The sequence below is a fragment of the Dasypus novemcinctus genome, chromosome 2 (assembly GCF_030445035.2).
Source record: "Dasypus novemcinctus isolate mDasNov1 chromosome 2, mDasNov1.1.hap2, whole genome shotgun sequence".
Taxonomy (NCBI): Eukaryota; Metazoa; Chordata; class Mammalia; order Cingulata; family Dasypodidae; genus Dasypus; species Dasypus novemcinctus.
In genome coordinates, this window is record NC_080674.1 from 143,760,628 (window position 1) to 143,771,777 (window position 11,150).

Here is an 11,150-nt window from a genome sequence, read left to right on the forward strand (position 1 = left end):
ATTTGCAGAATTTTTAAAAGTTAATAATACTTAATCATCCCTGATGTAGTTGTTTTTTTATTTATTTTCAGGACGTACCAGAGATTGAATTCAGAACCTCACACATGGACATGGGAAGCAGGTGCTCAACCACTGAGCTACATCCTCTCCCCAGTGAAAGTTGGCTTTTTTCATTTATTTTATTTTTAGGAGGTACCAGGAATTGAACCCTGGACCTCATACATAGGAAGCAGGCAGTCAACCACTTGAGCTATGTCCACACTCCTCCAGTTGGTTTTGAAAAGCATGATTTGAATAGTACTGCCCTGTTCTCATTTTACTGACTTACCCTTAAGGTTTCAGTTTTACCTTCACTTCCTCCAGTAAGTCTTCTCTGACCACCCAGGCAAGGTCAGGTGTTCCAATTGTAATTTTTCATCTAATCTTTTACTTGGTGGCATTTATCTCAGTCATACATCACTACTTGTGTGTCCATTTGTTTATAATCTGGCACTCCAATGAGACTGCGATGATAATTAAAGCTTATATTGAGATTTTACTCTGTGCTGGGTAATATTTAAGTGCTTTTACATATTTTATCTCATTTAACTCTCCCAATAATCTCTATATAATGACTCCATTCAATGAGTCTCCAGTTGTGCATATCTTAAAGAAGAGCTTAGAGGGGGTTCAGCACCTCTTCCATGACCAGCTGGCTGGTACCTGCAACTACTGGCTAGAAGCTGGTTAGTGTTCCTGGTATGAGAGCTATAGTATCTTCTCTCAACTTTTTCTACCAGATTGATCATTTAGAAGCAAAGCCCCTTCCCTCCAAGAAGGGCCTGGATCTCCCATTCTCTGAAACTGGATCTCCCATTCTCAGAACGCTTTCTTCTGAGGCTAAATTAGGAGACCAAGCTTACATCCCAAATAAGTAGTTTAATCAGAAAATACTCAAAATTCACCTGCGTTTTATGGTTTCAGACAGCAAAACTTTTCACCATGGCAGTCATCTCCATATTTCAAGTTTCCACATTCCACCATAAAGTTACAAAACAAAATCAAGGGTCCCACCAACGAATTCATGATCCAAGTGTCCAAATTCTTTCTTGGGTCTCCAAAGGGAAGTGTCATGCTATCTTTATATGATGCTTTGTAATTGCCAAATAAATAACAAGAGAAGTACCGGTGTTTGAAGATAAAGGACAGGTTAGAATTATTTAAAGTTAAGCCAAGTACAGAGAGATTTATCTCCCTTTGTTCACAAAGAGATAGAGGTGGCTCTCCAGGAGGGGTGAGCTGGTGCTAGGGGTGTCAAGTGTGGAGGAGAGGGGTAAGTGAGCAGCTGGAAGAGAGACAGTTTTCTAACGAACACCAGTGATTGACACGGAGCAGAGAAAAAACTGGGCAGAAAGCTAGCTATTCTGTAAGACGGAGACTTTTCTGTGAGCTTCTAAACTGTCACAACCCCCTTAATATAGGATTGACACAAATAAACAAAGCAGCACAGAGCATAGTGCAGTTGTTTAAGAACCTGCCTTGGCTTTGGTGTTGGCTAGGTGCGAGTTTTAGTCCCAGCTCTCTATCCCTCTGGTGTGCCTTAGTTTCTTAACCTTATTGAACCCAACTCTGCCATAGAAATGGGAAAACAGAAGAAACTACTTCCTAGAGTTGCAGTGAGTTACATGGGGTAAGACCAGTGGTTAGAACAGAGCCCGGCGTGTCATTATGCTTTTAATACATGTTGAGTATTATTACTTCATATAGGCAACTCAACCTGTCAGTGCAATGGATCTTTTACTTTACACTGTAATTATTTTTAATGGAAGTATTCTAAGCTAAAGTGCATATTTTCCAGCCTTATTAACTACGACATGATTAATATAGTCAAAGGTTCTGCTTTTGTTACGCTTAATATACCTCATTGTACAAACGTAAACAATGCAGGAGTATATAAAAGCAGCAATGGGAAGTCTGCCCAGTCTGCTCCTCTTCTCCAGGTAACAGCCCTTAACAGTTTGTGACATATCCTTTCTGACTCTGAATCTCCTGAACATTCCATCGAGGGCTGTGATGCGGGGATGCTCTAATCTAGAGCCATGACAATGTGCGATGTCACCATCAATGGGCCTGCTCACCTCCCCTTTCCACATTAGCTATAGTTATAGATTTCATATATTTCTGAGCTTGTGATTGGACCACAGAAAGAGGGGTATTATCTTAGAAATAGTCCTGGAGGAGAGATCTGAAGATCTGATTTCTAGTCCTGATTCTGCCACTTATGACCGTATGAGCCTAGAAAAGTCACTTCACACACCCAGCTTCAGTTGCTCCATCTGCAGAATGAGATTCATGAATTAATTCCCACTTACTGGTTGTTTACTATGGACCAGGCTTATATTATTAGGTGCTATGCAACAAGACAGACAGCTCTCCTCAAGTTTACATTCTAGAAGGGGTAAAAGAGGTGATAAACAAAATACATTTTGCAAGTTGTTATCAGCTAGTGCTAAGGAATAAGTGCTATGAAGAAAACCAGATGGTGAGATGATAGAACATGACAGATTGCTTATCTCCAAGGGTTGTTGGTGCTTCAAATAAGTTTCCTCAAAGTGTTTTGTAAACGAAAAGCATGATATAAAATACAATTTAATCTTTTGAAAACAAGAACATACCCATATACTTGAAATACCAACCACTCAGGATACTGCGATTCTCAAAAGGAAGAGTAGAGCATCAAAGGAGAAAGGGGCCTCTGGAATGTCTAAGACAGAGAAACGCTGCTTTAGAGTTGATGAAACATTTTTGTCTGTACATACCTTATCTCAATTTGTCTTCTGTGTTTGCCAAATGTCTCCAAATGTGAAGGCAGAGAATGGTATGAAAAAAAAAAAACTTTTTTTACAGACAAATGCCCACCTGTATATTACTTAAACTAGACCCTTACCATTAGTACTGGAATGCATGCAAAACAGTAAATTAGAGGGTGGCATCCTGAAGCACAAGACCAAAGCTCTGAAACCTCCTTTTAAGATGCAGCCTTTTGAGTGTTTGTTTACAACACTTTAATGGCAGCAGAAACCCAGGGCAAAGTGCACCGACCACCACCACTGATGAAAGAGCAGTAAGAAATTACTATGAAATAAATTTGGCTTTATAATGATAAAGGCACATTTGTATATCTTGATTTGGAATTTTCACTTTGCTGTGCTGGAATCTGACAATTCTCATAAACGTCCAGTGAGGTTGGTATCACTCCCTCCATTTTGCAGATGAAAAAACTGAGTTTCACAGGAAAGAAACAAACTCCAAACTGTGTTACTGAATGCAGTTCTTGGTGTAGCAGCCTCCTGTGGAGCCCATCTGTTCCTGGGAGCTGAGGACACACTGGTTTACTTCTTTTGTTCCTAGGCATCCTTTTCCAGGAGGGGATGGTAGGAGTCAGATGTGGGACACGGTCCTTTGTAAAAGAACAAAGTACAAAATGCTCCTGAAATGTAAGAGGTTATTGCAGCGAGGGACACACAAAGCGTCCCAGTATCTGTTTATTTTCTTCTTGCTAATTTGCTCTGTTAATGAGGAATTCCAGGGTGACTCCCAGCTTCTGCTATCTGGGAGGACTTTGGATCACACACAGCCTTGCGGCTCCTCCTGAAACTATGGAGTTGAGCCAAAGGCAAACCTGTAAGGGCCTCTCGAATACTGCCCACTCCCAGGAAGCTGGATGGCTTTGAAGAGTTGCCAGATCTCAGTCCAGCTCTTGGAAGAAGATTTGAGTCAAGAGAATACAGGAATGGTCGTCTCTGCCGGCCCTTTCTCCCATCCACTGGTTGCAGGGTTCCTTTCTCACCCCTACCCTCCCACTCCCTTTCTTCTCCCCCGCTCCTAGACTAAAACTTGTAGGGGACCTTTGGCCCTGAATTTCAGCAGGAAACTCAACCAGCAACCAGATGTCCGACTTTTTCACCCCTTGGCAAGGATTAGCCTGTTTTCCCTGTAAACTTCCGGCTTTTCCTCTCTGTTAGGCCTTTTAGCTTCTCCCTGCTTAGTCTCCTTTAGCTCTAGAAGAGAAACAGAAGGTAGCTTTGCAAGCTGCTGCAAACTTACTGAGTGTTTATACTCTATTCAGTAAGTCTATTGTTGGTGGATTTTGGAAGTGTGTGTGAGTGTGTGTGTGTGGAAGTGGAGTGGTAGTGGGGGCGGTTATAGAGGGTATCAGTTCAGTTCTTAGTGTACATTTTGTCTCTCACTAAATTTATATTTAGTGAAGAATAGGGTAGGGACAATGATCAAAGATAGAGGATAATTAGATAAATTCACAACTTAAAATAACACATGAAGGAACATAAATGCAAATTCTGTTACCATCAAAGTATTTTTGTGTGAAAAAATAACAGGTAAAGCAGATCTCTCAGCTTCAGGAGTAAAGAGACAGAGCTCTTCTTTAACACAAATCAGAGAGACTTCAGAGAGCAGCTCATCCAGTTCCTTCACTTTCCAGGTAGGAAAACTGAGGTCTTGAGAGGGAAGGACTTGTCCCAGTTCCCTGACTGATGGTAGAATTGGGTATTTTGGCTCAAGGGCTCACACCTGGCTCTGCTGACATCTCCCCGGAGATGTATCTGGAAAAGAAGGATGGCAGTCTCAAGCCTGGGCTCGATCTGCTGGCCGCTCTGCCTCCGGTCCCTCTGCTCCCTGGACAGCTGGCCTGGGAGGCTCCCTGTCAGGGGCCTCTCTGATCTACAGTCCCGGGCATGAAGCAGCAGCAGCTGCAGCAGGGACCAGGGTTTTTTTCCCCACGTGTATCCACCAGTGTTCCAATAAACACCTAAAAGGGAGAGAAGTAGAAGCCTTTTTTAGAAAAAACATAGGAGGAGAATGCTGCCAACACCCCTGTGGAGAAGCTGAAATCAACATTAAATTTGAAATTAAGTGGATACAGGGGCTCCTGAGGGCTCTTGAGACATCCAGACACTATAGCAGTGCAGATAGCTCAGGACTTTGGTGCCTTGGGAGAGGACTCTACTTAGGAATTTATGCTCCCCAATGTGACAGAGTTGGACTCAGTTATAGTTTCTCTACACATGGCTCTTCTGATCTTCTATTTGAACCTATAATTAGTACCAGAGTTCATAGGTGTACATCCAAGAGACTTAAATCTTTGGGCTATCCATGTGCCAGCTGGGCCCTGAATTTCAACAGTTACAACACCTACTCTCCAGTTCATTGGACTCACCCAGGACAACTAATAAGGAGACAATAATGGATAACGACCATTCCAAAGAACCGAGAGAGTCTACAACTACATGCAAGAGAGTCCCATCCATCTGCCCTATGGGATTGAAGTCCCCTCTCAATTAGAGGTGGAGTGGGCATTGCCATCCCAGAATCCTCAGGAATAGAGAATGAACTAGCGTAGACTTACTGGTATTCTACTATAAACTTATTGTGATTCTAGCAATGGAAGAACTTATATTATTGATGTGAAAGCAGTGGCCACGGGAGGTTCTGAGGGCAGGGAGAGGGAAAAACAAGTGTAATACGGGAGCATTTTTAGGATTTGGGAATCGTCCTGAATGACATTGCAACAATAGATACAGGCCATTATATATCTTGCCATAACCTACAGAATGGAGTGGGAGAGAGTGTAAACTACAATGTAAACTATAATCCATGCTTAGTGGCAATGCTCCAAAATGTGTGTATCAATTGCAATGAATGTACCACACTAATAAAATACGTTGTTAATGTGGGAAAATGTGGCAGGTGTGGGGAGCGGGACATACGGGAATCTCCTATATACTTTTTATGTAACATTTATGTGATCTCAGTATCTTTAAAAATAAATAGCTAACTAAATAAAGTGGATACAGAGGGAAGTAGATGTGGCTCAAGTGCTTGAGCTTCCACCTACCACATGGGATGTCCTGGATTTGGTTCCTGCTGCCTCCTGGAAAAGACAAGCAAGAGAGCGAGCTGGAGCAACAGGCAGGCAGGGTGAGCTGATGCAATAAGTAGACACAAAAAGGAAAGACAATGAGAGATATAACAAAGCAGGGAGCTGTGGTGTCTCAAGCTATTGAGCACCTCTCCCCAACATGGGAGGTCCCAAGTTCAGTTCCCGGTGCCTTCTAAGAGAACAAGTATTGGGAAGCAAATTTGATGCAGTGGACAGGGTGTCCGCCTGCCACATGGGAGGTCCAAGTTTCAAACCCAGGGCCTCCTGACCTGTGTGATGAGCTGGCGCAAGGAGTGCTATGCCACGCAGGGATGTCCCCCGCGTAGGGGAGCCCCATGTGCAAGGAGTGCACCCTGTAAGGAGAGCCACCCAGCATGAAAAAAGTGCAGCCTGCCCAGGAATGGCGCCACACACACGGAGAGCTGATGCAGCAAGATGACACACACAAAAAAATGAGACACAGATTCCGGATGCTGCTGACAAGAATACAGGCAGACACAGAAGAACACGCAGCGAATGGACACAGAGACCAGACAACTAGGGAGGGAGGGAAGGGGAGAGAAATTGAAAAAAAAATGTTTTTTTAAATCTATCAAATTCTGACACAAAGACATTTAAAAAAAGAGAGAGAACAAGGGCAGACACAAGAGTGCACACAGCAAATGGACACAGAGAGCAGATAGTGAGCACAAACATTGGGGTGGGAGGAGGGGAGAATAAATAAATAAATCTTAAAAAAAAAAGTGAATACAGGGAAGCAGATGTGGCTCAAGCGCCCACCTACCACATGGGAGGTCCCAGGTTCGGTTCCCCATGCTTTCTAAAGAAGATGAGCAAGGGGTTTGGGTATAGCTCAGTGGTCTGAGTGTCTGCTTCTCACGTATGAGGTCCTGGGTTCAATCCCCAGTATCTCTTGAAAAAGGAAGGAAGGAGAGAAGGAAGAAGGAAGGAGAGAAGGAAGAAGGAAGGAAGGAAGGAAGGAAGGAAGGAAGGAAGGAAGGAAGGAAAGAAGGAAGGAAGGAAGGAAGGAAGGAAGGAAGGAAGGAAGGAAGGAAGGAAGATGCTAAAGAAGATGAGTAAGACAGCAAGCTGATGTGATGGACTGGCATGGCAAGCAAGTGAGCTGATGCAACGAAGAGACACAATGAGGACATACAATGACAAACGCAACAAGCGGGAGCAGAGGTACCTCAAGTCATTAGGAGCCTCCCTCCCACATGGGAGATCCCAGGTTCAGTTTCCGGTGCCGCCTAAAAAAGAAGACGAGTACACAACCAACAGACATAGAGAGCAGACAGTGAGTACAAACAATGGGGTGGGGGGAAATAAATAAAAAATAAATCTTGCTGCAGGGACAGTTACCGGACATTGTATGTCCTCTCATGGCCCACTGGGTGTACTGTGGGAGAGTGTGGGCTATGATGTGGACCATTGACCATGAGGTGCAGGGGTGCTCAGAGATGTACTCACCAAATGCAATGAATGTCTCATGATGACAGAGGAGATTATTGTTATGGGGGGAGGAGTAGGGTGAGGGGGGTGGGGGGTATATGGGGACCTCATCTTTTTTAATGTAATATTAAAAAAATAAAGACAAAAAAATTTTTTTTTTAAATCTTAAAAAAAAAAAGTGGATACAAAACCGTTTCAGCAAAGCAGACAATTAAGTGTGGTATTGTGGGTGATGGTGCTGTTGGTAAAACGTGTCTCCCAATGTCCTACACAACACACAAATTCCCATCTGAATACGTACCCACTGCTTTTGACAACTCTGGAATCAGTTTTGATTGCCGGAGAGCCGTCTGCTCTTGGACTTTTGGATACCACAAGGCAAGAAGATTAGGACACATGGTGACCGCTGAGTTATCCACAAACGGATGTGTTTCTAGTCCGTTGTTCAGTGGTGTCTCTGTCCTCATTTGAAAATGAGAAAGAAAGGTGGGAACCTAAGATAACTCAGCATTGCCCAAAGACTCCTTTCTTGCTTGTTGGGACCCAAATTAACCTCAGAGATGACCTCTCTGCTAGTAAGAAACTTGCCAAGAACAAAACAGAAGCCTTTCACTACAGAGACTGCTGAGAAGCTGGTCTGTGACCTGAAGGCTGTCAAACTGTGGAGTGTTCTGCGCTCACCCAGAAAGGCCTGAAAATTGTATTTGAAGAAGCAATATTGACTGCCCTGGATCCTCCAGAGCTGAGTAAGAGTGGCAGGCATGTGCTGCCATCAGCATCTCTCCAGAGCCCTTGCTGCACAGTGGGTGTTGGCATTACACTAAAAGCCAAGTTTAAATCAAATTAAAGATTAAAATTTAAAAGTCGTGTTTGCAATAATGGCACCTGCCCTGCACCTGCCCACAGGCACTGCGTGAGACAGAGCCTGTGGGTGTGGCCCTCTACCTCTTCCAATACTGGTAATTGTGTTTTGTCAGAAAAGTGATCAGTACTATTTTTTGTTTATTTTGGTTTGGTTAAAAGCAAGGCATGCTTGTGATAACTCTGAACAGACCAATTTGAATTGTTGGTTCCACTCCAGAGAGTAATCTGGGACATCTTAGTGGTTTTGTTTGTTTGCTTTTTCTTTCACTTTTTTTTGGGGGGGCGGGGGGGCGGAGGTTATGTGCGTGGGGGGTTGCTTTTATTTAATCTTGTGTTTTAATTCATTAACCAGTGGTGGACAGCCCTTGAGGATGGATTGATTCCACATTCCACTTCCTAGATCTAGTTTAGAAGACATGTTCCCAACTGGTGCTCTTATGAAGGAGTATAGAAACTGCCTCATTTAATAATGTACTCCTTTTTGAAAGGTGCCTTGAGTAGGTCCAGTATTTGAGGAAAGCAGATGGAAACTGTCTTGCCCCTCCTCTTTTCTAGGATTCACTATATATGTGAGTGCATCTTTCAAGAAAATGTTTGCCATTTGCTGATTTTTTTAAAAGTTAGTTTCTAACTTACTGATAAATGAAGAAAGTATTGCACCTTTTGAGATATACCAAATGGATTGAATTCATAATTTAAAAAATGTTTTTCCTTGTCAAAAACAGAGCATAAGAGAAAACATTTCTAGAAAGGACACTGACTTCCAAGTCACCTTAGACTATTCTACAGGCAATAAAGGGCAAGTGTTTCCTAAAGAAATGCATGAACCGCAGCGCTGACGCGCGCAAGGAGTGCCGTGCCACGCAAGGGTGTCCCCCGCGTGGGGGAGCCCCACGCGCAAGGAGTGCGCCCGTGAGGAAAGCCGCCCAGCGTGAAAAGAAAGAGCAGCCTGCCCAGGAATGGCGCCGCCCACACTTCCCGTGCCGCTGACGACAACAGAAGTGGACAAAGAAACAAGACGCAGCAAATAGAACCAAGAACAGACAACCAGGGGAGGGGGGGAAATTAAATAAATAAAAAATTAAAAAAAAAAAAAAAGAAATGCATGAACAGCAGGTAGGTCTCATGGGAAAACTTTAAAATGGATTTTACGGAATTATCACTCAACAGCACAAAGTTCTGTCACTCTCCCCTCCCCCCAGGCTTTCCCCAGGTAAGTCAGTCACCACTGGTGAGAACCCCCATTCCCCCATTCCTGGAGGTGTGACTTTGGTAGCCTCTCTCTATGTCAGTTTCCTCATCTATAAAATGGGGATAATAATTTTTATTTCACATTGTTGCCCCAGGTATTATGTGAGATGAAGGCGCTCATACTTAGCATGCAGTAGATGCTAAATAAACGCCTTCTGAAATGGAGGACTATAAATATCCCTTACATGGTAGGTTCTAACAAAACAGGAGGGTTCCTTTTTCGGCAAGCCCTATGACACTTGTCCCGCAGTCTCTGCTGCCTCTAAGAAGAAAGCCTGGGCTGGGCCTTAAAGGATTCACTCAGCACAGTGGCCAGCAGGGCCACTGTATGAAACACGTGCCCCTTCTGTCCCATCTGTGATGTTTCTAATTGTACACTTCAAAAAGTTGAAGTTTGCTTCTAAAGCAACAAACACAGGAAGAAGGAAACATGGGTCCCAATCTTAATATAAATGAATCCCAAGGTGGGGTCTTTGGCTTTGGGCTCAAAACAAAGAGTTAATTGAAAGTGGTAAGGAGAAAAAGCAGCTGACACTCATAAAACCATGTGCGAATGTGCAGTTCAATTTCTGGGGCGGCCGGTGAGAGTCAAGCTTTCTATTTGGTCAAGATGTCAATGTCAACGGCTTCTGAAAATATTTGCCAGAGGAATAGAAAGCCACAGACAGGTATTCTCAGCTGGCTGGGAGCCTCCTGTGAAAGCCCATCACCCAGTGCTTTGAGCCCTAAGAAAACTGTACTTTGAGGACATCCCTGAGACCTGAGGACAGACACCCAAGATACTTAACTAAAGTAACCAAAGTCAAAGGGACCTGCCTCTCATTCCAGTTCCACCACTTCCATGGGGATGGGGATAGAGCCAAGACATACCTCCTGGCCTCAGTCTTCCCATCCATTAAAGAGTACATTAATACCTGTCCTCCCAGCCTCTCAGCATGGCTTTGAGGATCAAATTCAATGATATGTTTGGACAATCATCATGCTTTGTGAGATAAGAGATGTGTTGTGCAAATAAGAGAACTCAGCAGTGTGAGCTCTGGGATCAGCCTGTCTGGTTAGGCTCATGACTTCTCTAAATTCCAGCTTTATGATCTTGGGCTTATTGCTGGGCCTCATTTTCTTCTACTATAAAATGAGGATAATAATTCATAATTCACACCTTGTACGATAGATGAGAGAATAAAATAATATACATAAAGTATTTTGGAATGCGGGCTGTTATATGGTAATCACTGAATAAACGGTAACTCTTATTTGCTCTGGGTTATTATTTTCAGGGCTTCCTTGTCTTGTGGGGACTAATCCAAGCTTAGGCCCAGAGCTCCAGTTTGAGTATGTACTTTGCTTCTTTTTCTAATCGTTTTTGGTCACATGGATCAAAAACCCATTCTGCTCACAGCGGTCCTACATCATACAAAGCGCGGGTAGGCTGAATGGACAAAGCAGTGGAGGATTTTAAACTCAACATGATCCACAACACAACTGAGATCTAACCAACGAGATGCCATTTCTTTCCAAAACTCAGCAGTCACACTGAACTGTGGGCTCATCGCGAACTTGTCCACTTACAGGGAGAGCCAAGCAAGGGTGTGAGGGAATCTGCAATAAGCCTTGGACCATTTATCTGGACAACTGATGGCGTCCA

General features: G+C 43.5%; 1 pseudogene; it reads left to right on the forward strand.

Moving 5' to 3' along the window:
• The first annotated feature begins 610 nt into the window (after positions 1-610).
• Positions 611-8,237, forward strand: LOC105746997 (cell division control protein 42 homolog pseudogene; annotated as a pseudogene).
• Positions 8,238-11,150: the final 2,913 nt, after the last annotated feature.